This window comes from Petaurus breviceps, unplaced genomic scaffold (assembly GCF_028583685.1).
Source record: "Petaurus breviceps papuanus isolate PSGF00001 unplaced genomic scaffold, PetGlider_PUasm1.0 90743, whole genome shotgun sequence".
Lineage (NCBI taxonomy): Eukaryota > Metazoa > Chordata > Mammalia > Diprotodontia > Petauridae > Petaurus > Petaurus breviceps.
Genome location: NW_027187332.1, coordinates 9,886,910 through 9,914,462, shown reverse-complemented (window position 1 = coordinate 9,914,462; position 27,553 = coordinate 9,886,910). Strand labels below are relative to the sequence as shown.

Below are 27,553 nucleotides of genomic sequence, written 5' to 3'. Positions count from 1 at the left end.
GCGGTTGGCAGTTGGTGGCGGTTGCCTTTTTTTTTTTTTTTGAGTTAGGACTCCGGCTGAGCACTGCCAGGGGCCGGAGCTGCTGGGAGCGCTCTTCCAGGACGCTGGGTGGTTGCTGTGAGTGGGGAGAGGAGGACCTTTGCCTGAGGTAGCCTGTTCTGTTTTAAAGGCTTGAAAATGTGGGTGCTTTCTACTTTATCTACCTGTGCCAATATCATAACTACTCTGATGGCTTTCACTTTCTGGTTTTGGGACTCAGTCTTTTGGTATCTTAATAAATTTTCTAGTTTATTTCCCCAAATGGTAAACCTGACGTATTTTGTGATGGATAATTATATCAGCATATTTGTAATCTCTATAGGCATTGTGAATATGGCATTGCTGATACAGTGGTAGAAGTGTGTTTGACTCAGAAAAAGAAGAAAAAAAAACTAATCAGAGGAATGTGCATGCCACCCTAATACAGAGTGAGCCTACCTCCCCTGGCAATGGCTGTGACAGGACAGCAGGCAAGCAGACAGCTAGGCTGTGAGTGTTATTGTTTTGTTGTTGTTGTTGTTTTCTTTGTGAGAAGGCTAAAGGATAGTGTGGCTCTCTGCTGCATTATGGTGTGTCATCTTCTATGTTGTTTTGATGGATTTCATTTCCTGGTATTGGGATTTGGTTTTCTAGTGTCTAAATAAATGTTTTACTTCTTTCTTATTTATGGAGAGTCTGTTATATTTTTCAATTGAGAATTATCTTGGCATATTTATAGTTGCTGCTGGTGCTGTGCATGTTGCATTGGCACTATAGAATCCTAAGCTAAGATTTCATGTTCTCAAGAGATGGATTAAGCAGGCAAAGAAACTGCGCAGCCTAACTACTTTGCTGGACAATACAGCACAAAGGACGGTGAAGAAGAGGGTAGATGATGAAGGCAGATGCCATGAAGGCCAATTCCACTGAATATGTCTTTGTTCTGAGAGAACAAAATCAATCTTCCAAAGAGTCCTAGGGAGTGGTTATACTCTTTGTACCCAAAGAACTATGAGGCGATATATGGGGACTTTGATTGTTGTTGGGAGGAGGTCAGTGAGATGACAAACATTTATTAAACACTTTCTAGATGCTCACAGGCATTGTGCTAAGCAACAGGAATTTAAAGAAAGACAAAAGAATGATTCCTATACTTAAGGGACTCAAATTCAGATTGGAAGAGACAGCATAAAAATAATTGTATATACAAAATGCATTCAGTGTAAAAGGGGAGGAATCACAAGGCATCAGAAATGGGAATAGGAGAGAATATACCAGGAAAGGCCTCTAGCAAAAGATGAGATTTGAGCTGTCTTTTTTATCCATTTATTTATTTGTTCATTCATTCACCCATTCATTTATTTTTAACGTTCATTTTTTTTTCAAAATGAGTTTCAAATTCTCTCTCTCCCTCCTGTCACACCACCCATTGAGAAGGAAAGCAATATGATATCAGTTATACATGTAAAGTCATGTAAAAGATTTCCATATTAACCATGCTGCAAAAATAAAAAGCAAAAATTATAAAGAAAGTGAAAATGTATGCCTCAGTCTTCATTCAGAATTCATCACTTCTCTCTCTAGAGGTGGATAACATTTTTCTTCTAGGTAGTTTGGGATTGTCTTGAATCTTTGCATTGCTCAGAATAACTAAGCCTTTGACATTTGATCATCATCAAAATATTGCTATTCTGTATACAAGGTTTTCAATTTACTTTGCATCAGTTCATATAAGTCTTCCCTGAATTTTCAGAAACTATCCCATTATCATTTCTTACAGCATGATAACCACACAACCACAAAAACATGTTCAGCCATTTCCCAACTAATAGGCAATTCCTCAATTTCCAATTTTTTGCCATCATAAAAAGAGTTGCTATAAATATTTTATATGCATAAGTCCTTTTCCCTTTTCTTTGATTTCTTCGTGATGTAGACCTAGTAGTATTATTGATGGGTCAAAGGATACGCACAATTTTACATCCCTGAAATGGAAATTGGAAATTCCCCTTTAAATTGATAAGATCACTCAAATAAACAGGTTCAGTTCAACTCCCGGCCATGACCGCTCCATGACTTCTGAGTGTTCTTGGTTTAGCATTCCAGGAACTAGCTATTCCCAGGCCACGTCGACCTGGAGGGGTGGCTCCCCTCCTTGTGCAACGTGATGTTGTTAAAAAACACATACCAAGCCTCAGGCAGATGGGAACGTGACTGGGCCAGATGTGTACTGAACGAAGGGCACATGCGCCAGAAACTTTCTGGCTCCAAGCCTTCTTTGTTTAGAACAGTATAAGAGACCTGCGTCCTGTAAGCCCGGTGGGCCTCACCCGCGGGAAGGACGCTTCGCCCGGGAAACTCTTTACACAATTCAAGCTGCGCAGGCTGTGACGGGGCTCCCAGCCATTGATTGACTTCAGAGGTTCCCTTGAATTGGTAATGTATTCTCTTCCTTTACTGATTATCTTGATTGGTATTGTGTTATTGATTATTCTTATCATTATATGCTTCCTATGCAAATCTAAGCTATGTGTGCCTTGCCTTTTCTAAATAAATTTCTATTTTGTATTTTTCTGGTGTGTTGAAGAGTGTCATTTATAGGAGTGGATCCGAACCTCATTAAATCACACTAATACAAGCCCTTTGAACAAAATTCCAAATTGCTCTCTGGTTGGATCAGTTCACAATTCTACCCAAAACACATTAGAGTAGCTATCACATCTCTTCCAACATTTAACATTTTCTTTTTCTGTCATGCTAGCTAATCTAATAGGGGTGAAGTGATATCTCAGAGTTGTTTTAAAATTGCATTTCTCTAATCTATAGTGATCCAGGGCATTTTTTTTTCATATGATTACTGATAGCTTTGACTTCTTCTAAAAACTACCTGTTCATATCCTTTGACCATGTATTAATTGGGGAATAACTTATACTTTTATACATTTGACTCAGTTCTCTATATATTTGAGAAATGAAGACATTATCAGATAAACTTACTGTAATTTTTCCCCAGTTTCCTGCTTACCTTTTAAATTTGGTAGCATTAGTTTTTTTTGTGTGCCTCCTACGATGCTAAATGCTTTACAAATATTATCCCATCTGAACCTCACAAGAATCCTGTGAAGTAGGTTATATTATACCTCATGGTATAAGTGAAGAAACTGGGGTAAATAAAGGTTATGTGATTTGGAGTTAACCCTTAATTTCCTTCCAGATCCAAAATTCTATTTTCACATGAGAGTATCACGGGAAGCATTTTCTGGATTCTATCACATTGATTGTCTGAGACTCTAAGAGTATGTGAATCTGACCTTTAGTCAAAACCAAATACAGACACAAGGAATAAGGCCTCACTCTATGATCTTTGAAGTTCCCTAAATCATCCTCCAAGGATGTTGTTGTTGTCTTCAATACCTACAATCTGTACTAAAATGTAATTCCTTTTCCACACCATTGTGAAGAATATGAAAATTTGTTTTGAACAAAAGGAAAATGGATAAAGGAAAAGATAATTCAAATTTGAAATAAAAAGTAATATTTAGAAAAATGTTTCAGGAAAGATTTTGTTATGGAGAAATCAATTTAGCATTAAAACTATTTTAAAATATGTCTATGCACTAACATCAAGAAGAAGACTTTGAACAAAATAGACTCTAAAAAATTTCATTGAATAGATTTACTAATTTTAAGATAAAAGCATATATGCATTGTAAATATACATGTATATATGCATATGTGTACCTTATGTATGTATATGCATATACATTTGTGTGTATACATACTACAAGTAGATACCCAATGAAACCATGCATGGTCCTGTTATCAAGGATATCCTCAGAAATCTCTGCTTCAGCCAACTTTATAAGCTTTAGCAGAGATCTTCTCCCTCAACAAAACTTTCTTCACAAAATGGGCTCAATAAATCACAAGTACAGGGATTTCTTCTTGAAAATGAAGATATATTTATCAGTCATACTGGACCAAAGTTTATGGATTGTATACAGAAAGGGTTGTTGGTTTATTTTGTTAGAATAGCTGAGGGAAGGTTAGTGAAAGAACAGAAAGAAGGCATGGAAACACTCTTGAGGGAAGATTTCTATGATTTCTCAGAGGAATCCCAGCCCGATTTCATAGAAATCTGTTTCCCTAACCTAGTCACAATACACCTGAGAAAGGCCCCTATAACTTTTTTTTCCTTAGTCTACATCTATGGTTGTCCCATTAACCAATTTGACTGCAACAAGATAGAAAATAGTTCACTGTGTGATTCATCAGGTATTTGGAAAACAGGCTATAATGCTTATATTTTTAGTAATATGGAGAAAGATACCCTCGGTAGAAGCATAATCTACTAAAAATATTAGATCACTGGAATTCAATCCCTATTTGTACCCAGAAATTAATTTTAATTTAGATTGTTCTCGTATTTATAATAAAAATTGATTGTGTTAATGGGCCAAGTCCATATATTAGCAATAGTTTTATTATGGGCATAAATGAATATAAAATATAATTAAACCTAAATTAATTTCATACTTAAAATAACTTTAAAACTGAAATTCATTTTTCCCAATATCAAACTCTGCCACCAAGAGGAGTTTCAAATCTTCTTGACCAGAATTACCAGAACCACCAACTTTATTCTAAAATTTTAGTTTAAATCTAATCCTCCTATCACTAAAGTCAAAATCAATTTCTACATTTACATTACCAAATGGGTTGTGATGGCTGCTCAGAGAAAAATGGACTATAAGAGGGACTAGATAATTTGGAAATAATGAGATGAATAAAAATTATTTAAACACTAATAAAGTTATGGCAAAGTAACAATAATGTCATATTGAAAAATCAACATTGCCCATCAGATAACTTTCACCACTAGATATTCATTAGGGGAAAGCTAGAAAGTACATAATAAAACTTGCTGGAATAAAACAAAATATCCCCCCGCAGGGACACAAATCTATCAGTGGTTCATTTCCCAGAGACTGATTTCCTTTCTAAGTAACACACCTGTGTGCTTTCATGGAGTGCTTCCAGTGGAGGTGAACACGAAGTACAATGCAGAGTTATAATTTCACCTTCATGATGCCTTTGCTGCAAATAAGCCAGCCTCCCCCTGATTGCTGTGCCCTAGCTGAACAGCTTGTTGCTGTTCTTTCCAAACATTCTGCAGCTGTGCTGCAATAACCACAAGTCCTGCCCTGGCATCAAATCAACAAATATTTATTGAGTGCCCACTATGTGCAAGGCACCCTGCAGGGCAATGGGACTTGTAGAGCTGGCATGTTCTTTTAGAATTTATTTCTGCCCAGTCACTTCAGTTTACTCCTACAAAGGGTCCTGCCCTTCAAAGTCAATATCAAATTAGAAAAAATTTAAAATGATCCAAAAATATAGTGCAATAATTAGGTTTTAATTAAGATTCAGCTTCTTATTGACTCTATACATCTCTTAAGCAATGAGTCAGTCAAAAAATCATGCATTAAGGACCTATTATGTGCCACACACTTTTCCGGGGATACAAAAAAGGGCAAATGACAGTCTTTTACCTGGAGGAATTCATAATCTAATGGGGGATACAGTATGCAAATTATGCACAGACAAATTACATACAGTATAAATCAAAATATTCAACATGGAGAAGGCAGTAAAATAAAGAGGGACTGTGAAAGTGGGTCTCGAAGAAAGGGAGAATTTAGTAGAGCCTTAAAAGAAGCCAGGAGGCAAAGATAAAGAGGGAATTCATTCCAGGTATGCAGGACAGCCAGGGAAAATGCCCAGAGCCTAGAAATGGATTGTCTTGTTCAAAGAACAGCAAGGAGGCTAGTATTACCAGATCAGAGAGAATATGTGTGGAGTGCAAGATGTAAGAAGACTACAAAGCTATGAAGGGACCTAGGTTATGAAGGATGCTGAACACCAAAGGATTTTAAATTTATATTGTACAGAGGGAAAAGCACCAACTCTAGAGTCAGAAGCCTAACTAAGACCTTGAATTAAGTCATTTAAGAGTCTCAGATTACACATCTATAAAGTAATGGGATAAGGGGACTGTGTTGAACTCGATGTACTATGAGATCCCTTCCAGATCTAAATATATGATGATCCTATGATCACTCAACATGGTTAATTACAAGTCCCTCCCAAAAATATTCACTGGAACTGAGTCTGCTTGTTTCGGGTTTTTTGATCTGTTCGTTCATTTGTTTTATTAATCTTCTATCCACTGCTATTTACCATTCCCCATTCCTGTCTCGATTGCTCACCCCCTAACTAGAGCCATGATTCTGGTATCTCTTTCTTGTTTCTTTCTTACCCCCTATCTCTGCAGGCTGTAGACAAAAGTGATGTTTGAAAGGTATATTCACAAGGAGATTGTTTCACACAAAAGGAAACAGGAAATTTTAGTTTAATGGAAAAATGACAATAGGTTCTCTTGTGAGAAGGGAAAAAAGAAGTGGGTGTAATTATTTTTGTTTCCATGTTATGGTTTTCACAAGATAGTGTCACTTTTAACATGAATGGAACCTCATACCTCTTCTAAAGGCAAATTAGAAGATTAGAGAAACAAGTCTGCTTCTTTGATTCTATCATTAGGGCTTGATTTGGGGACTGTGGAGTTGTTCTTTTTTTGTAATTAACCCATAGGAAACAAGCTACATTTCAAAGGATATTTAGTCATCTCATCTCATGCTATAGATGACTAAGTATTTTCAAGAAGGTCTCCATGTTACAGCTTATTTGCCAACATCTCTTTTAAAAATGAATAGGAAAATTTTCTTAAAATATAAAGTAGATGTATGCTCTAAATTAAATCAAATATATTTGAATAATTAGTGTCTTCATTGTAAAGGTGTGCATAAGGATGACGAAAAGTAACTGAAAATATGGCTTGGGAGTAAGAAACAAAAGATGCTAGAAATTCAGAGATTACTGATGTTTTTGCTTTGTGGTGTGTCATGAAAAACTTTCTCTAAGGAAAGAGTCAGTTTGTGCTGGACATAGTGAGCAGCAAATAATATCTAAAACTGAATATTTTAACAAATAGCAAACTAGCTGCCAATGTTGGTAATTTCCAAATTCACTGCTTGTTTTTGGCCAGACTAGTGATTTGTTAGAACAAAGGACAAAAATCAATCCCAATGACCTTTCACAGAACCTGGAACAATGTTGTTGCTTAATAAATACTTCTTGACCCGACTGGATTCGTATGAATTGTCCAAACTGAGTCTATTCCCAATCTTCTTTCCCTATAATACAGTTCTTAGGGACACTGGGATTAACATACTGTTTTGAGTTTTTGAATAAAATGATATTTTAACATATTAGCATTATAAGCATTCATGGAGGAATTGGGAAGAGTATTTCTTTTCAAGGATCTTTCATTATTTTCAAATAGTCTCAATTTTGTTGTTCTGAACTTGACAAACACTAGTAAACGTTGTTCTTATTTTTTGTTCAGTTGTTTCATTCATGTCTGAATCTTCATGACTCCATTTGGGGCTTTCTTGGCAAAGATACTGGAGTAGCTTACCATTTCCTTCTCCAGCTCATCTTACAGATGAGGAAACTGAGGCAAACAGGGTGAAGTGATTTGCCTAGGGTCACACAGTTTGTTTCCAGATTTGTACTCAGTTCTCCCTGACTCCAAGCCTGGCCTTCTCTGCACTGTACTCCAGTAAACATGAGCATTGCCAAATACAAAGAAGAGAAATAAAGTATAGTTCATGAAATTATGCATCTTCATCGCATATAACTTTTTTTTCTTCAAAGTATATAGTAAATTCAGTACATTCCTTTCAGAACTGTCTTCTTCTTCTATGTTTCTCTCAGAATGTGAAGGAACTTGAATTATAAAAGAGGAACCAACCAAACTACAAATATTTTTCTGTAATTAAAGAAATGGTTCTCCAAGTGTGGTTTGTGTATTCCTGGGGTTACCCTAGGTCAAACTATTTTCATGGTAATACTAAAGCTATTAAAACAGGCTTCCCCTTTCTGTGTGAGGTTGGGTTTTCTTTATATTACTTGAACCAACACAATATACTGCAACAGATTAAATTCAGAAGCAGATATGAGAATCCAGCTGTCTTCTACTTAGGCAAATATTAGAGAGATTTAGAAAAGTATATAAAACAATACCACTCTCATTTTTTTTGTTTTAGTAAATATAATTATTTTCTCAAAATTTGCGATGTTAATATATAATGGGCTTATTATTGTTATTTTAATTTAAAAATAAATCTTTTTTTCAAAAATTTCTAACAAATCCTAAATATAACCCACATAAGCTAAAGGTTCTTTGAGGCCCTCCATCATTTTAAAATTTATAAAGGGGTGTGGACACCATAAAGTTTGAGAACCACTGAATTAATGCAGGTAAGTAACAAATTTCAACAGTGATGAGCATCAGTAAACTGTTCTGAACTAGCAGGAATCTTTTGAAGCTGCATAGCAGCCATTAGAACAGTCTATTTCAGTTTTCTGGGATTTCTTTTTCTTCTACCATACTAAATGACCTATAACCCCATTTCAGGGACACAGCTTCTCAGGAACAGTGGGCAGGAGAAATCTGGTATGAATCCCTAAGGGGCTTACAAAACATGTACTAATTCTAGACACCAGTAAATGAACATTAAAAACAGTAGCTGCTAGCCTGCCATTCTGAAAAGAACCTACTGAAACGGAACTTTTATGTTATAATTTTCCTCAAGCATCCATTATGTTTTAAACCTTTAGGCCCACTCCTGAGTTTTATACAGAGGTTAGTATATTATAATAATTAGCAATCTATGTTTAGGATATGGCATGGGTGGGTCATTTTTGTAGCCTTGTCTAGTTGCTAAAACACTTAAAGTCTGAATTATTTCCTGGTTACAATGTGCTACATGTCTGTGCCTAAAAATTTACACTCATGTGGCACTGGAAATTATAATCAGGAATATAAAGAATACAGGAAGAGGGGAGTTTCACATGGGTTCTGGGCACCTACAAATGTAATAATGTCATTAAACATCCCAGGAAGCTTGTAGTCTTGGTATATTATGCTGATTTATGTTGTTAAATAAAATATAACTGTTAAAAATATCTAATGCTACCAAATATCATTTTCTAAAGACTTAGCTGCAATAATTCAGATAGACAATTTGGAGGAATGGAGAGGTCACTGGAGCTGAAGTTAGGAAGACCTGGTTTTAAATCTTGCATCCGACACTTAATAAATATTAATCATTAATTATTAGTATTGAGTATTTAATAGCAAATAATTAATAATAAAAATTAATAAACATGTAGTATAAATCCATATAACCACTCTGGGTCTCAGCTTCTCCATCTATTAAAAAAAGGAGACTGGACTCAATGGCTTCTAAGATGTCATCCAATCCAAGTCTACGATTTTTTTTGTTTCTGTTTTTGTTTTATCCTATATTTCATCCCTGTTTTCATCAATGCTTTCTTCTTCTATTTTGATGCACATTGTGAGAAACACAGAAAGGGCTAACTACTGGACAACGGAACACATCATGATGATATGACTTACAGAGGAATCCCAACATAAAGTATTATTGATGCCATTATCCCATGTCTTCTAACTTCAACTATCTTTTTCTTTCATGCATTCTATTGGCTTATTACAACATCCATTAACTCGCAGAGCTCCATTAAAACCATTATACTACCTAACCATCAAGGCTATTCTCCACATACCATCAAATCACTTCTATGCAAGCAGTCTTTCTTCCAGCTATTCCCAAATTTTCAATATAGAAAATGTGCTAAATGAACATAGATACTTGTTCTGTGTACTAGTTATTTAAATAATCACATGTGTACAATAACTATTCATGGTTAGTATACACTATCAGACACAGGTTCACAATCTAACAGGAACAATATGCAAATAACTAAGTATGAACAAGCTACATACAGAATAAATCAGAAACTGTTGATAGAGGGAAACCATTGGAATTAAGAATGATTGGGAAAGGCTTCCTGTGAAAGGTGGGATTTTAGATGGGATCTGAAAGAAACCAGAGAAGCCAGCAGTCAGACATAAGAACATCCCATGCATAGGGAACAGTCAGTGACAATGCCTGTAGTCGGGTGATGGTTTGTCTTGTTAGAGGAATAGCAAGGAGGACAGAATAATGCAGAATGGGGGTGAGGTGCGAGGCAGGTTATAAAGGGCTTTGAACACCAAACAGAAGAGTTTATATTTGATCCTGGAGGTGACAGGAAGAAAACAATGGAATTTATTAATTAAGGAAATGACATGGTCAGACTTGTACTTTAGGAAGATTAATTTGACAGCCAAGTGAAAAATGGTCCCCCTGTATGAGGAAAGAATTGTGACAAGCAGGTCAACCAGCAGGCTACTGCCATAAACCAGGCATGAGATTATGAAGATATGTACCAGGGTGTTAATGTCAAAGGAAAGAAGTGGGCATATGTGAGAGATTTTACCTTAGTAAAATCAATAGATTTTCACCACTCACTGTATGTGGGGTTGGGTGGGAAGAGTGAATGAAGAACTAAGGATACAATCTAGGCAGCCAGCCTGGGTGATGAAGAAAATGGATCACTCTGGATCAGCTTCAACATTTGCTCAAATTTCTAAACTTCCAAACAAATGTAGGAAAATTCATGTAACCCTGATAACTGGGTCTAATAAAAGTGTTGTTTTTTTTTCTATAGTGTTGATTGGAGCTAGATACAGTATAATAGTCCTCTAATTCCTAGCATCCAGGAGGTTGAGGCTGGTGGATATTTTGAGCTTGGGAGTTCTGAGATGAAGTTGTGGTAAGGCTGAGCAAGTCTGCACTAAGTATGGCTCTAACATGATGAGCCCTCATGAGTGGGAGCCCACTAGACTGCCTATATAGAGGGGCAAGAGCAGGTCAAAGATTCCATAACATTTGGCTGTGGGATCTGGCCCTTGAGTGGCTGCTATACTTCCAACCTCTTATTGATAGGGAAACTCAGCATCCTCCACCTCAAATGCCCCCTTTTTCCCCCCAAAAAATGTAATATCAAGTAGGCCCTTACTGTTAACTGTAATCTTTTTATTTTTCCTTGGTTGACTCTATGACTCTCTTCAACAAATGTTCCAAACCTTCTATTTCCTTCTTATTCCTTTTTTTTTCTTTTTGGGGTTTTTTTTTTCATCAGAGATCATCACTTTCTACATTAATAAGAAAAATAAACATTTAATTTCGAGGTCTCTGATTTCCCCTACTCTGCCTCACAAACCCATGACATCTTTACTAATCTCTGTTCATTATGTTTCTGGGGAAGATGTGGTTCTTTTTCCCCAAGAACAATTTCTCTCTTTTGCCTTCAATAATCACTTTTTTTCCTATTTCACAAGCTTAGTCCTTTGATCACTCAACCTTTCTCTCTCATCTTCAATCTTAGTTTAGTTACTAGTTCCTTGGAAAATGCCAATATATTCATACAACCCAAATTATCACAGTCTTTCAGTTGATCATCCCATCCTTTTGAGATATTGTCTTGTATCTCTCTACATTACACTGTGATAATCTGAATAACATGTATATACTCACTCTTTCTACTTCCATACTACCAATTTTCTTCTCCAGTTCTTGCCATCTGGCTTCCCATTCTAGCAACGAGCTTAAATTGTTCTTTTCAGGTCACCAATTATTTTTAATTACTAAATCTGATAGCCTTTCCTCACTTTTCATCCTCCTTGATCTTTTTGTAACATCTAATACTGTTTATCTCTTGCTACTCCTATATACTCACTCCTTGATTTCCATGACATTGTTCTCTTCAAGCTCTGTTCAGTTGTCTGATTGTTCCAAATTTCCCTAGCTAATTTATCATCCATCTCCTTACCTCTTAAAATGGGTGTCCCCTGGGGTGGCTATGTGGTACAGTGAATAGAGCACTGCCCCTGGAGTCAGGAGGACCTGAGTTCAAATCTAGCCTCAGACACTTAACACCTACTGGCCATGTGACCTTGGGCAAGTCACTTAACCCTAATTGCCCTGCCTTCCTCCCTCCAAAATAAAATGGGTGTCCCCAAAGGATCATTCCTTGAATACCTCTACTTCCCTTTATTCCTTTTTTTAATCTCATGTGCTATCATCATTAAACTTTTCATAGATAACACTGAAATCTATGTATTTATCCTTAATTCCTTTTTTTTAATTTCTCTTCTGCAATCCAGTCCTGAATGAATTAAGTATCTATTGGAATGTCCTTGTGGTTTCTCATAAGCATGTCAAATGCAACAAATCCAAAATGAATAAAGATCAAGTATTGCAACCCTAAGGTTGTCCACCTCTCTTTCAGTTCATCACTGCTCTAGGACCCCTGATATATATGTCTAGATTTGGAGAAACTGATAGAACCTAATATAGGAATATACATATATACATACACACACACACACACACAAACGTGTGTGTGTGTGTGTGTGTGTGTGTATATATCAGAGATGGGGGCTTTTCCCCTTAAGTGTAATGGGGAAAAGTCAAAGGCTTCAGCCACCACAAAGTTATCCATGAATATCTAATAATATCCACTAATACTCTAATGGGTTTACATTGTCATTGGGACATTTTCTACAGACCTGACCAAAGAAATCCATCTCATATGGAAACATTCAAGAAAACTACATTAACCATGTTCCTGATTCTAAAGCCCAGTTATATGTACTTACATCCTAGTCAAATGTACCTATATCCTTCAACGAACTGCAGCAGGATATGTAAATTTATGTTTGTATTATTTTTCACTTCTATTGCATGCCAATAGACTTACCAAATACCTACCTGTTTAGAGAATGTTTGCTAATAAATGGTTACGGAGAGGGGCTGATCATGTTCCAGTCACCAAAATTAGTCCATAGTTACTCAGAACAACAGAAAACTTGCTACTAAATGACTTCAATGAATGAGTTGGGGAAAGGGTGTTTGAATGGTGAATGCTATTTGGGAAAACATAGTTAGGTCAATAAATGTGAGAAGCCAAAGATTTGGAAATTATCCACAAGCCTAATACCATAAATATTTTGAGAAATGAGGCAGAAGGCAGTCGTCATGGTAAATACCAAGCATTATGAAAAAAAAAGTCACTGATACTACAGTAACAGGTAGTAAATAAGTAGTTGCTGGTATAGCAGCCATAAGCTACCAGGGCCTAGTCCACTGATAAAAGCAAAGTTTACTGTAAACATGAAATCAGAAGAAATACTGAAAGAGAAAATTACATAGCTGTGTTTAATAACCACAGCTCCAATCCAAATTGTTTAAATGAAAACTGTTCACCAAAAAATGAGAAGAGTGGAGAGATACAGTTCAGACATTGCCCCTTTAAATATCACTGTTTCTTAAAGAAATTTAATGAAAATAAAGCTGTAATTACACTGAGAAGGCAGGAAGAGCTAGGTCTATTCTGGAGCCAACTCAGCCTTACCATTGGTAAATTTTCAGTGTGAACATTTATACTTCAGAAGTTGGCAAATGCTAAAAATCAATGATTGATTTATTATTTTGTTGATTTCTAAACTTAAGAAAATGATGAAGAAAATGTTAGTAATGTAGATTAAACCTAAAAATGTGTTATGCATACATTCCTCCCCACCCCTACCCCCAAACTGTTTATTATTAAACATTTACCACCTTACCACTGGCAAAAATTCTCCCCCCCACCCCCAGCTCAATAAACTATCCAAATGGTTTAAATGAAAACTGTTCACCAAAAAACAAGGGGGGTGGGGAGATAAAGTTCAGGCTATGACCCTATAAGTATTACTGTTTCTTAATGAAATTTAATGGAGGCAAAGAAGTAATCATACTGAGAAGGCAGGAATACATAATCTCCTTATTAGAAAGACATGAGCAACCTCAATTTAGAGTACATCATTTGCTAAACCATATAGAATAGAAAAAATGAAGCCTGCAAGCTGTATTGTGTAACAAACACTGAAAGATAAATGAAAAAAAAATTAGTCTGTAAATAAGTACTTGTCACAAGGTTAAGCCAGATCATCCCAAGAGTCAAAAGTGTTTGTTTATGACACACGAAGAGAAGAAATGAAGCATAACTTCTGACATTTTTAGTAACCAATTCTTATCAGCAAAATAGTGAAACCATTACATTTGGACTCTACCTCCTAGTAACTGAAGTACCCTGGGAGGAAGCAATCTAACACTCCCATGCCACATCTTGACAATCATGCAATTTGCTGAGGTTTAACACTGTGTGATCTGACAATGCTAACTGTTCATTTTCAAGATATATTTGAATGGATAGAACAAAATGTTAGCTTGAAGATTCTCCCTAGACAAGGTATTTCACACAAACACAGTAAAATTATACACAGTTCTATGATGGAAGGAAATATGATGATGATAATGTTCAATAAATCACTGATTATCAAATTCAAATGAAGTATTAAACACAGAAACATACATTCACCCAAGATGTCAATGTCTTGGATACGTCTAGTTCCAATAAATGGATTTTATATTAATGTTGATAATTTCCAAATATTCCTTTCTGCAGTGACTTCAGAGGCTATCTAGTCTAGCCCCTTCATTTTATCCGAGTTTCTCTTAGGTGCTCTAGGACTAAAAGAAACGGGTCTAGAGAGATGCAATGATTCATCCAGGGTCACACAAGTAGTCAGCATCAGAAGAGAAATTTGAATTCAAGTCCGCTCACTCCTAAGGAAATACTCTTTCCTTTGTACCATGCTTCAAGAAGTGGTATAAAAAACATTAATAATTAACTAATAGTCAGCATTTGTATGGTGCTTTAAGATTTACAAAATACTCTAGAAATATTCCCTCTTTTTTTCCCTTCACAATAACACTGGGAGGTTAGTGCTATTATCTTCATTTTACTGAAGCTGGTATTTAAGGCAGAGAGAGGTTAAATGACCTGTCCAGAGTTAATAAGTGTCTGAGAAAATCTGAACTCAGTTCTTACTCCAAGTCCATTACTTTGAGCTACCTGAATGCTTCTGAATACATCCTGTATATGACCACAGAGAAGAGAGGTTCAGGACCAGTGAGCTAGAATGAAAAATAATAGATGATCAATCAAAATGATACATTTGATCTTTGAGATACCATGATGAGGAGAGGGATCTTCTAACACAGTAGACAGATCTCTTTGTAGGATTTATGGGATGGCATGTTGGGGAATTGTTAAGGATTAAAAAAAAATATCAAAGCCTAGAGGCTTTTTTTAGAAGTCTTTGAATATACATTAGGAGAAGGAGGAGTCACGTCAATGAAATAATACATCTATCAAAGCAGTTAGCTAATATTGTAAACTCATACGCTAACATAAAGTAAAATCCATAAAACAGTGGGGAAAGTTAATTTTATAGGTTTCCTATAACAGGAAGGCAATATTCCACACTAATGTTTTTTCCTATGTAGTTCTCTCATCCATTTTCAAGAAAAATCTGAAGGAAAAGTAAAGTTTCACAAAGAGATTAGTAACATATGGACGAATTTTGTGGTTGATGCAATAGAAGAAAGCAAAAAATTAAAGGCAGTAAATCAAAAGTGATTGTTCCATGTTCATTGGCTTATTAATAATGGCTTGGATATGATCCCCATCAAGCTTAATGCAAATATCTTTACTGATCCTGAAGCAAAGAACATGTTTGAGCCCTGAGGGAAAGTGACAGATTTTAGTAATGCTATTCAGAGTCAGGAGTAACTCAATAAGGACATTTTGGGAGTAAAAAGGGAAAGGAAAAAGAGGAGGGGAGGGGAGAGAAGAGGAGGGGAGGAGAGTGAAAGGGAAGGGAGTGAAGGGAGGGGAGGGAGAGAGGGAGGGAAGAAGGAAGGAAAGAAGAAAGGAAGGAAGGAAGGAAGGAAGGAAGGAAGGAAGGAAGGAAGGAAGGAAGGAAGGAAGGAAGGAAGGAAGGAAGGAAGGAAATGCCTTTAAAGTGCTTTCCAAATGACAAAGTCCCACTTTTTTTTTTGGAGTAGTCCTGTGGTCACTGTACCAATGCAGATATACAGGCCATGTTGTTATCTGGGTCTCCCCATAATTTCTATAAAGAACTATTGCTAATGATCCAACAGTTTATATTTTAGGCTTAAGCTATTTTAATTCTTGGCTCAACTTCTATCCCCACCTCCTTGTGGTCCAGTTATAAAATAATTTAAAGTAAGAGCTTAGAGAGCTAGGAGAAAGACAAGAATTAAGGAGCTCTGCTTCAGCATCCCTATGTGACCCTAAACATGTCACTTTATATCAGTTTCTTCATCTGTAAAATGGACAGACTGTACTAGATAAACACCCAAATCCCTTCAGTTAAAATATGTAACCATAAGGAGTGACTAAGGGCAATTCTCATATATTTGGAGGAATTTCAATTAATGACAGTCAAATTGTGTCTCCAATGTTGCATTATTCCTCAGAAGACCAAGACTATTTCCCTAAGATTTTTCTCCTCCCAACTTACATCCATCAGCAAAGTTAACAAAAAAGGAAAATGTCAATGTGATCCCTCCAAAGAGAAAGATAAGATGTGTTCCCTACGCATATGTACATGTGACTGGAGGCAAAGACACCAAGAAACCTCTTTACAATGCCTCTTATAACAGCTGTCAGGTACAACACATATTAAAAGAAATTATCTTGTTGATAAGTTATAGTTTATCAAGTCTAAATGAATATTTTAAGAAACAACAGTAAAAGACACAGTATATATACATCCTTATTTTTAGAATGAAAGACTTTGACCTACAGTAATCTTCTCCCCGCCCCATTTTATCTGTTCTGTTAAAGTCCTATTGAAGGACTTATTAACCCTGGATTCTCAAAGCCATGCTAAGACCATGCTAAGGACCATCAGGTCCTACCTTCTTGGAAACATTTTCAGAATGGCTGACTGAGGCACTCAGGGTTGGGTCTGACATCTAATGGTTCTCCTAACTAAATTTGGAGAAAATCACCACCAGAGTTGCTCATTGACTGACAGTTTTTGTTTTGTTTTGTTTGTAGGAACATGGAAAACAATAAACTGAGTTATAAAAGTTTTGCAATCTGCATTGGTGGAGAATATCCATGCCATTGATATCACAGTTCCTTCAAATATTCTTCAACTTGATACTATGTGATTTATGTTGGATAAGCATGAAATACCTGTGGATAGATATTTTTATAATAAATACTTATTTTTCTGGAGTTTCTTGTTTTTTTTTTCTATCCAAATAATGGCATCTAATTATACAGAGACAGTTATTGGTTATTAATAATAACTAAAGCTAATATGTATATAATACTTTAGAGTTTAAAAAGAATTTTACAAATGTTATATCAGGGGAGGCTAGGTGCAGTGAATAGAGCACTGGCCCAGGAATCAGGAGGACCTGAGTTCAATCAGGTCTCAGACACTTAACACTTACTAGCTATGTGACCTTGGGCAAGTCACTTAACCCCAACTGACCTGCCTTCCCCCCTCCATAAAACAAAAAAACAACAAAAAACCCAAATATTATATGATTTGAATCTGGCACAAAAGAAAATAACAACAAATGACAAAATGCTTTATGGTTCCAAAGCACTTTCATGGTTAACATCTCCTGTTTTTCACAATAACCATGTGAAATAGGTGGAGGAATAATAGCCCTCAGGATAAGACTTGGACTAGCCACAAAGACTCTGTATGTTGTATTTCTTCCTGGCATCGGTAAAGAAGTTTCTAAGATCAAGTTTGGATGGTGCACAAAGCTCTTTACGTTTAAGAAACACATCTCATCTGTAAAATGGATTTAATAGTACAAGTTAACTATCTGGGTCATTATGCTAAGGTTCATGTTTGATAAGTCATATTCTAAAAGGTCTGTCCTTTCAAGAATGTGAGAAAATGTGAATATTCATTTACACTCTGTCATTCATATATCCCCAACTCCAAAGACTTCTTCATTTTACCTCTGATTTTGTGGTTCTTTTTCTATTTCATTAAACTAAAGCACACCTAGCCTACTTGGCAACAAAATTACTTGAGGATAGAGAGAAAAAAAAGAGTAGAAAGACAGACATATTAACATATAAAATGCATGTGTTTGGATATATACACACAGATACATAAGTCTCCATACATGTATATAGGCATAGATACACTTATGAGATACAACATAATATCTTCAACCTGAAGACATTTCCCTAGTTTCTGTGGAAACAACACACTGGCTGTAACATTGCTATGGAGATTTATGTCATTATATTTCCTTATCTGCCTTTACTAAATTGTCTTGCTTTCCCAACACATTTCTGACTGTTCTTGGATTCCTCACTTTTTCAACAATCACTTGATATATTATGGCTACAGATATTTTGGTCACCTTCTTATTCCCTTGTTAAGAACTAAGGTGACTATATTTCCTAGGTGCAGAACTGTAACAGACAATTTCAAACACAGCAGGAGATGCTTTTGAATATATGTGTTATTTCAAGGGAAATGAAGTATAAAAGAAAGAGATAGGGTCTCTACCCTTTAAAATGAGAACCTGCATATTCATCCATCCATCCACTCATTTATTAAATCATTCATTCAATAAATATTTATTGGCAGTCTGTTATGTATAAGACATCCATTGAAAAGTGATAAAAAGCAAAAACAAAAAGGAAAATGCCATGACTGGAGACTGAAACAGCCCTTGATAAGTGAATAATCTTCTTATATGAGTATATGAAATGACCTCAGTTTCAAACTTTCCTAAAGAGGTGAGGAAAACCATCACAACAAGATTTTACCTTCTGATGATACTAATAACAGAGAATCTTAGTGTTGGAAATAACCTTAGCAGTCATCTGGTTCTACTCATACTTAACTGGAATAATTCTATAAGGTATGCACCCTCAGCTGGAATACCTTTAACAATGGAAAACTCCTAACTCTTGAGACGATCCATCTGCAACAGCACCAGGGTTATCTCATTTCCCAGAAACAGAGATTAACTTGCTTTTCTGGCTTATTAGGTCATTGTCACTACTGGCATTGAAGGACTCTTTATCAACCATGTGATTTTGGACAAAATACATAGTGTGGCATCACTCACCATGTGAACCAAATCTAAGATTCTATCCTTTACAATGGGGATGGAAAAGCTTAGAAATTCTGGGTTTTGTCTACCACATTTTTTTCCTTTTTTTTTTTTTAATGATGCATTTTGAGGGAGACAGGTTGTGATTTTTTTTTCATTGTACTGCCTTTGCCAGGAAGACTGACCAGTAAAAGCTGTAAAAGTATTTACATGATATAAGGTTCTCTGGAAAAAAATGTGTTAAACATAGGACCTGTGGGGTGCATGCAGCCTACAACACTCCCGAGTATAGCCTGAATCATATTAAAAGTTAATTGATAAATATCTAATAAAATAAAAAATACAATAAAATAGAGATAATGTTAATTTGTGTTTTTCTAAGTTAATATGCAAGCACAACTATCTCTTTCTATCTGACTTTGACATCACTGCTCTAAATGATTCTTAGACCCTTGCAACCACAGAGCTGGAATTTGATAGGACCTGAGTTTCTCCCCTTCCTTGAAAAATTTTCCCTAAGGTGGAATGAAGCTTTCCCTAGAAACTAAGCAGCCTCTGTTTCCCTTGATGTGGCTTCCTGGTCATCGAAGAGCAAAAAAATTCAACATGGAATGACCTTTGACTTGGGGACTATCTGAAGACAAAAAGAGTCACCATATGGATATGACAGGGCATATCTACAGAAGCTAGTTATGTGCTTGTTGCATATTCTTGCTGTGCTATGACACAGAGAGCCTCTTTTACTGTTTAATGACTTACAAGCCTCTCATTTAATCTCAAAATCGAACATGAATATGGTGCCAGTTGGGAGAACGCTCCTAACACCATTCTACTTTTGTTTAGCTCTAATTGTTGGGAATTTTTTTTATGTCAAATCAAAATCTCCCCCTGATCTATCTGTTTATTTCTTCTACTTCTGCTTTACAGGGTCAATTCAGCAGACATTTATTAAGCACCTATTATGTACAAGGAGATATAAGAAAAATGAAGCCGGTCCAAAATTCAAAGACCATATATTCTGCTGAACAAGTCTAACCCCCTTTTGAATGATTGAAAAGAATGATGAGCCTGATAATGAGTCAGAGAACTCGGGTTCAAAAGGTGACACTTTCAGTTGTCATTTGTGTTATCTTGGAAAACACTCATCAATCTTACTTTCATATATTCATAGACTAAGAGTCACAAGGAACATTAGAGGTCATCTAACCCGATGCTCTCATTTAATATATAGGATACTGAGGCCAAGATAGTTGCATTGACTTGATCTATGTCACAGAAATAAAAATGGCACAGTCACGTTATGAACTCAGGTAATCTAACTCCAATAGCATGGTTCTTTCTACTGTACCAACTTGTCTCTCCTACTCTTAACTATCTCCCTCATACATACCTCACTGTGATGTTCAAATGTACAAAAAAATTTTGTTTTTTTCAAACTTACAAATGAATAACTAATGAGTTATTATTATGGTCTTTACTACTAATGTGAAGGCTATTCAAAAAGTTAGAATATCATTTTTAGCTTTGGTCTTCCATCATCAGTAGGATGTCAAATGTTGCCAAGTCAATCTTTAAAAAGTTAAAGCATATAAAAAATACTGAGATTGCTAAAAGCTATTATTAATTGGGCAAGTAGTCTATCACGTTTAAGACATGAGCTAAAATAGAGGATAAATCTCTGTATCTTGAAGCTAAACTGAAAAGAGTGTCTGGCAGAAAGAAATGATCTTTTTAAACAGATTAGTCATATGTTTGAAGGTAGAAACAACCAAATACTGACACAAAGTTCATAGAATCAGAAGAAGTTAGAGCTAGAAAAGACTTCAGAGATTAACAAGGCTAAAGCCTTTATTTTGTAAGAAAAGAACCTGATGTTTGAAAAGTGGCCTGCCCAAGGTCACAGAGTAAGTAAATGACAGAGAAGGGAATTGAACCAAGGTCTTTAGACACTCCATTCAATGTTCTTTCCACTTTTCCATGGAGATTTTTTCAAATCAAAGACACAATTCTATTTTCTCAAATGTGTAGATGAAAGGTATAGTGTTTAGTTGCTTAAAGGTAAATGTGATTAATGATACCTATTTCTTCCAGAGAGATCTTTAAAATGTATTCAGATTAATGGAAATTGGATCTGAACTAGTTGTAGAGGAAGCTTTTCATTCTGAAGGAGTATCCCTTCACTGACTGAGACTAGATCGACTACAGAGACTTTTTTTTTAAATTTAATTTTTCAAGGTAGCATTTCATAGTGTCCTTGGTGTCAGCAAAACCACAGTTTAATTTCCATGCTTGACATATACTGATTGTGTAACCCTAGGTAAATCACTTAACTTCCCAGTACTCTAGGTCAGAGGTTCTCAAAGAATGATTTGAGGAAAACTAGGGGTCCCTGAGAACCTTTCAGGACCCTTTATGACATGTGAGGGTCATAATAATGCTGTTTTTATTTGACTATTAAAATGTTCCTCCCTTTTGAAATTATTTTGTTGTAGTCCAGTCATTTCAGTACTGTCCAACTCTTTGTGACCCCATTTGTTTTTTTTTTTTTTTGTCAAAATACCAGACTGGCTTTTTATTTCCTTCTCTAGCTCATTTTCCAGATGAAGAAACTGAGACCAGTACAGTTAAGTGACTTGCCCAGGGTCACACAGCTAGTAAGTATGTGAGACCAGATTTGAACTCAGGAAGATGAGTCTTCCTGACTCTAGGCCCAGGGTTCTCTCCACTGTGCCACCTAGCTGCCTCTTTTCTAATCAACCAACCAACTATATATACATACTTATGTATGTATGTGTGTATGTATATGTACATAAATGTATGCATGTATAATTGGAAAAGGGAGGAGTATTTTATGGATATATATATATTTTGTGGATACATATAGATATATGTGTGACAATATATTCTTCATATAGTTAACCAAAATAACATCACAACAGATTTAATGCAGAAGTAGATATGATAATTCAGCTATCTTCTATTAAGCCAGACAATAAAGAAATTTGCAAAAACACATAAAACAACACGACTCTTCTTAATATTTTTTAGGGAAAATATAGTTATTTTTCATAAAAATATTTATTTGTACTAATGTATAATAGATTTATAATTGTTATTTTAAAAGAATTAATACATATTTTTCATTAAAAGTTAGCAGCTAGGTAGAACAATGGAGAGAGTACTGGTCCTAGACTCAGGGAGACTCATCTTCTTGAGTTCAAATCTGGCCTTACACATTTACTGGCCATGTGACCCTGGGTAGGTCACTTAACCATGTTTGCCTCATTTTCCTCATCTAGAAAATGAGCTGTAAAAGAAAATGGTATCTTTGCCAAGGAAACTCAAGATGTGGTCACAAAGAACTGGACACAACTGACAATGATTGAATCCAGCAAAATATAAAAAGATATAACCTACACAAACAAAAGCTGTTTGGAGTCTGTGAGTGTGTAAAGATGTCCTGAGGCAAAAATGTTTGAAAGCCAATGTTCCAGGCAATTCTCTGTGATTTACATCATTAGGAAGAATGTCAAGTTCCCTATGCCAATTCCTATCCTTATTTTACATACCTGCTTCAGCTATGTTGGCATTTCAAATATTTTGCTATGTTGGACTGAACTTTAACCATAAAAACTGTGTTAAAATAGAAATTCAATCTATTCTTTTATATTTTCTTTTGCTACATGAACCATTACCAACATAAATATGTAATGCATACAGAGCAAACCTCATTAAAAAATGACATTTCACCTAGTCCTCTTAATCCCAAAGCCACAAGTCCATAGGAGACCATATTGTCTGTTATTTAGGCATAACCTCTAGATAGCCTCACAGTCCTAAACAGAAGGGTAGCAATGCTTATGATTAGCAACAAGTAGCACAATCAACTGGATCATTTAGGTATCAGTCACAGTGCCACTTCATATTCCACACATGGCCTTTTAATTCACAATGTGCATACAAATCAATGCTTGTAGATAAACATAAAATATGCTTCCTTATAACACATCATTTTATGAGATTGAAAATAGGACTCTGTGGCAAAACTGAAACACCAAGAAATCAGTTGGCTTTCTTCAAAAACACAGAGAATCACATAGCATAACCAAATATAGAGATATTAATCAAATAATTTAACTGATGATCTTTTTTAACCAACCAATGAAGAGTATTAAAACTTGCTGATCATAGTATTTTTTCTTAAAAAAAAACTATATTTATTTATTTTTCCACTTCTAAAAATGTTCCATGAAAAATTCTTTCCTGGAGTAAGCTAGGTATAATCAGACCAGTCAGTTAAGTAATTACATAAAAGTCCTAATCGAATTTAACCTTTCCACCTCAACTCGTTAGTCATGGCTTACTCATTAGTAGAAGTAAGAATAAGAAACTTGTGAAACAAATATTAAAAACCCATTATAATTGAAATAACATTCAAAATTCAAGACCATTCCATGAATTATTTATTAAACAAATCAGTCACTGAAGAAAAAGGAGATTGAGTTTTGGCATATTAATTAAGAAAAGTATTTAAAAAGAGACCTTCAATTAAAATGGACCAAAGGTACATATTTTCATTAGCTTTCATTCTAATGTCTACCAATATAGACTCTGACAGATGTCATATCTTTATTTTGGATGTCACACACCAATCTGAGGTATAAAGAATGACTTTCCCCCGCAGAATTCTCATTTCACCCTTTTCCACACTGTATCTATCAATGACAGGCATAGAATAAAAGAGATATTACAATTGTAGCAGACAAGAAGTAATTAAGCTAATTATACCTTTGGAAGATCTTATTAATGTATGTATGTAGTGGATCCTTAGGTCACATGAAGCAAATATGAAATTTAAATCTCATATTCACTTGAAGTTGATTTATTTTCTTCCACCCCTTAATTTTTAGAATCATTTTTCTCTTTTCCTGAAAAATTCATACATTGAGTGTGAATAGTAAAGCTATATATCTGATATTTCAAAGTTCTTAAAATACAGGGACTGTAATATACATCTTTTTATTTCCCATGGTGTCTAGCAGAAGGCCTTGTTAACAGTAGACACTTAACAGATGTCTGTTAATTGATTAAAACTGATGGAATATCACACAATGAGATGAATCTTAAAATCAAGGTATAATATTCAATGTCACTACAAAGAGTTTAGTAACTTGTTCCACACATAAGGAAGGAGGCAAAAAAATAGCTTTGACCTTATCCCTTTTTTTGAGATGACGTCTGCATTTTCCTATGACCGTTGACAAAACGATTGTAAACTTTCTCATGATTAAATGTTCAAAATAAATTATTGTTAAATTAGCTTTACACTCAGTACCATTATTTCCCAGATTATAATTGTGGCAGAAGAAGCAGTTTGTTTCCTTAAGTCTTAACAACAAAATAGGCCTCAGTTTCCTCAATATAAAATGAGATGGTTGGACCTGATGACCTAAAGGTTCTCTTCCATTTCTAAATCTATTATACTGTGAGTCTATAAATCACCAAAACCTCCAGCATCTAGTCTTACAATAGCAGGAAATTGCTTTCATGACAAGATAAATCTTCGTTTTAAAAATGCAATATGTGATTCTACTTTAGTACTTGGAATTGTCACTAACATAAGAATAAAGAAGATCTGATAACATTGAATAAACAAACAAAATAAAAACAAGATATAAAATGTGTCCCAAAAGTCTTAGCGCAATTTTAAGTGTGAATATTTTAAAACTGAACTAAAACTTTTGTAACAATCCATATAACTTTCCTTGAGGGCAATGTAGTGAAAATCTGACGCAACACTTACTCACTTAAACTTACACAAGACAGTGGAAACGAAGACAACAAGGCAGTTCCTACTCTCAAGGAGCTTGCATTTAGCAGCACAACTCTGCTATAAAGGAAACATCCCAAAGAGTTTCTGAGGCTGGATTTAAACTCAGGTCTTCCTGATTCCACGTCCAGGACTCTATTCACTGAATCATCTAGCTACCTCCAAAGTAGGTAGTACAGATACTATTGTCTCATTTTCTAGAATTGGAAACAGGAAAGATAAGTGACTTGCCTAAGGTTGCAAAGCTATTGTCAGAGCTGAAATTCCAAGATCTTTCCTGATTCCAAGTCAGTGCTTATTCAGCTATGCCATGCATTCTCCCTAATGACTTATAATTGTTATTTCAAAATGAATTAATAAATATATGAAAATGTTAGAAGCTAGGTGGCACAATGGCTAGAGTACTTGAGCCTAAAGTCAGGAAGACTCATCTTCCTGAGTTCAAATCTGGTCTCAGATACTTACTAGCTGTGTGACCCTGGGCAAGTCATTCTGTTTGCTTCAGTATCTTCATCTGGAAAATGAATTGGATAAGGAAATGTTAAACCATTTCAGTATCTTTGCCAAGAAAACCCCATATAGGGTCATGAAGAGTTGCACATGACTGAAAACAACTCAACAACAAAACTCTATAAATTGTGGAGAAGTTGTAGATCTGCCTCAATAGGAATTTCTTCCTTACACCAACAATGCACTGGTCCCAACAAAATACATACACACGTGTGTGTGTGTGTGTGTGTGTGTGTGTGAGTATGTGTGTGATTGACCAGGATCAAGCATAATCAAGGTGTAATGGTAAGGGAATTTGAAAATCTTTACTGCCCCTTAATGCACCTCACTTGTAACCCAACAAGAGAAGTTTGCTTAGGGAAGGTTTATTTTTCAGGAAGGTGCACACCTCTCATTACTTTGTAATTAGGAAGGGGGTAACAAAGGTTGTAATGTCCTCTGACCCTGGAGAGGATAAATATATACTTTATATTAATTATACTTTATATGTATATCTATCTATATCTATTTCTATATGTGTCTATATTTATATAAGGTAAAGTTTTGCTTTGGGACTCACTTATGGGAAGAGTTGTGTGATTTGGCCAGATGAGACTCTGGGTAGCCATTAAGCCCCCTGGCTTTGAAAACCCAGATGCTTGTGCTTCTCTCTCTGATAACTAATTACGTATGCACATAATGGTCAGACAACTAAAACCCTTTTTATTGGTTAATTGAACTGTATTATTTTCTCTGTTCATATTTTTTTTTGTCTGCTTGTAATTTCTGTTTGTATTTTCTGAAGTTCAGGGTGATGACTTTTTGCCCTGAACTAAGTAAATGATATATATGTTTGATTAAAGTAAGATTGTTAACACTTTTTGAGTTGCTTTCCTTTAGAAAAGCAGATCAAATAACCTGTACTAGCAGCCATCCTAGGTATGCTGGGGTGTTTGCTGCTACATAAGGGCACAAAAAAAAATCCCATTTTAGGTATAACAAGAAAGACCCCTTTGTTCAGTATGCTCACTAGATACAGTATGATATTTTATATGAGAGAACACTTGTCCATATAATCTGACATCGTTGCACTTTATACAAACGTGAGACAAGAGACAGAGGAGGGTGCAATGTCAGACTTTAATATGGAATACCTATCCTATAGTCTCATAGATATCAGAAATTCCTGAGAAATCAGAGGACCAGAATCATATAACAAAACAAACTGAATCACTAAATTTTGAATGATGATCACTATAGAGTTTTTCCAACAGAATAAAGCTGGCTCACCTGGGCTTTGTGACATCTATTTCCCTGACTTAGTGACCTTTTCTCCATACTTATGTTTACAGCTGTATTCCAGATGTTTGGGGTTTGTAAAGGTCTGACCCTGAGATAAGTGAGGGTGTTACCCAATTCATATCAAGGACAGTAATTTTTCTTTCTAAGTCTCTTTCTTGACTTCATGACTTTCAATAAAGAGGCCTTCATAATGTCCTAAATCTTGCTTTTATTTGTAAATGTTCTAAGAAACAGAAAGTATCTGCGAAAGTGAAGGGAACCCTCGGATTTCTTTCATTTCAGATAACATTATAAAAGCTCTCCACACTTTTCCAAGTTCTGACTTAGAAATGATACAACTACAAATGGTCATATCTGTGCTATAGTTAAACATATATTTGTACTAATTTTTTATATATTTATATACAACAAGGTCTAGATTACTGCCAACAACCAATCACATGAAGTACTCACTATTTGAATTTGCTCTGCTTGCAGCATGATTAAATGTAAAATATGGCAGCCCACTAGAAATTTGAATAATGCAACCACTTCAGTAGATTTCCTTTTACTAATCAGGATCTACCTATTGTCTCTGTCAGTAGAATACATACTTCTAGAATACAGGTATTATTTCATTTTTATTTTTGCATACCCAGGGCCCAGTGCAGTGCCCGATGCAAAGCAGGAACTTAGCAATAAATAGTTATTAATTAAGATAAAATAACAGTATGGAAATGATTTGTACTGAATCATATGACTCAATAGTTCAGGAAGATTATTAGTCATTAGCCACATTCTCTTTTTTCTCTTACCATTTTGTTACTGTAAACATATAATCACTGTATCTTAGTCCCAACACCAACAGGTTTCTGAAAAAAGGGGA

The 27,553-nt window shown here is 35.4% G+C and overlaps 1 protein-coding gene and 1 long non-coding RNA gene across 2 annotated transcripts in view; one reads left to right on the top strand and one right to left on the bottom strand.

The window, feature by feature from the left end:
* Positions 1-27,553, bottom strand: part of GPC5 (glypican 5) — a 1,030,830-nt gene that overhangs the window by 210,713 nt on the left and 792,564 nt on the right. The gene's annotated exons all lie outside the window — the stretch shown is intronic.
* On the top strand, positions 2,014-17,205 carry LOC138145653 (uncharacterized). The gene is made up of 2 exons (XR_011164279.1): positions 2,014-2,454; positions 17,023-17,205. It is a non-coding gene; the product is annotated as an uncharacterized lncRNA (long non-coding RNA).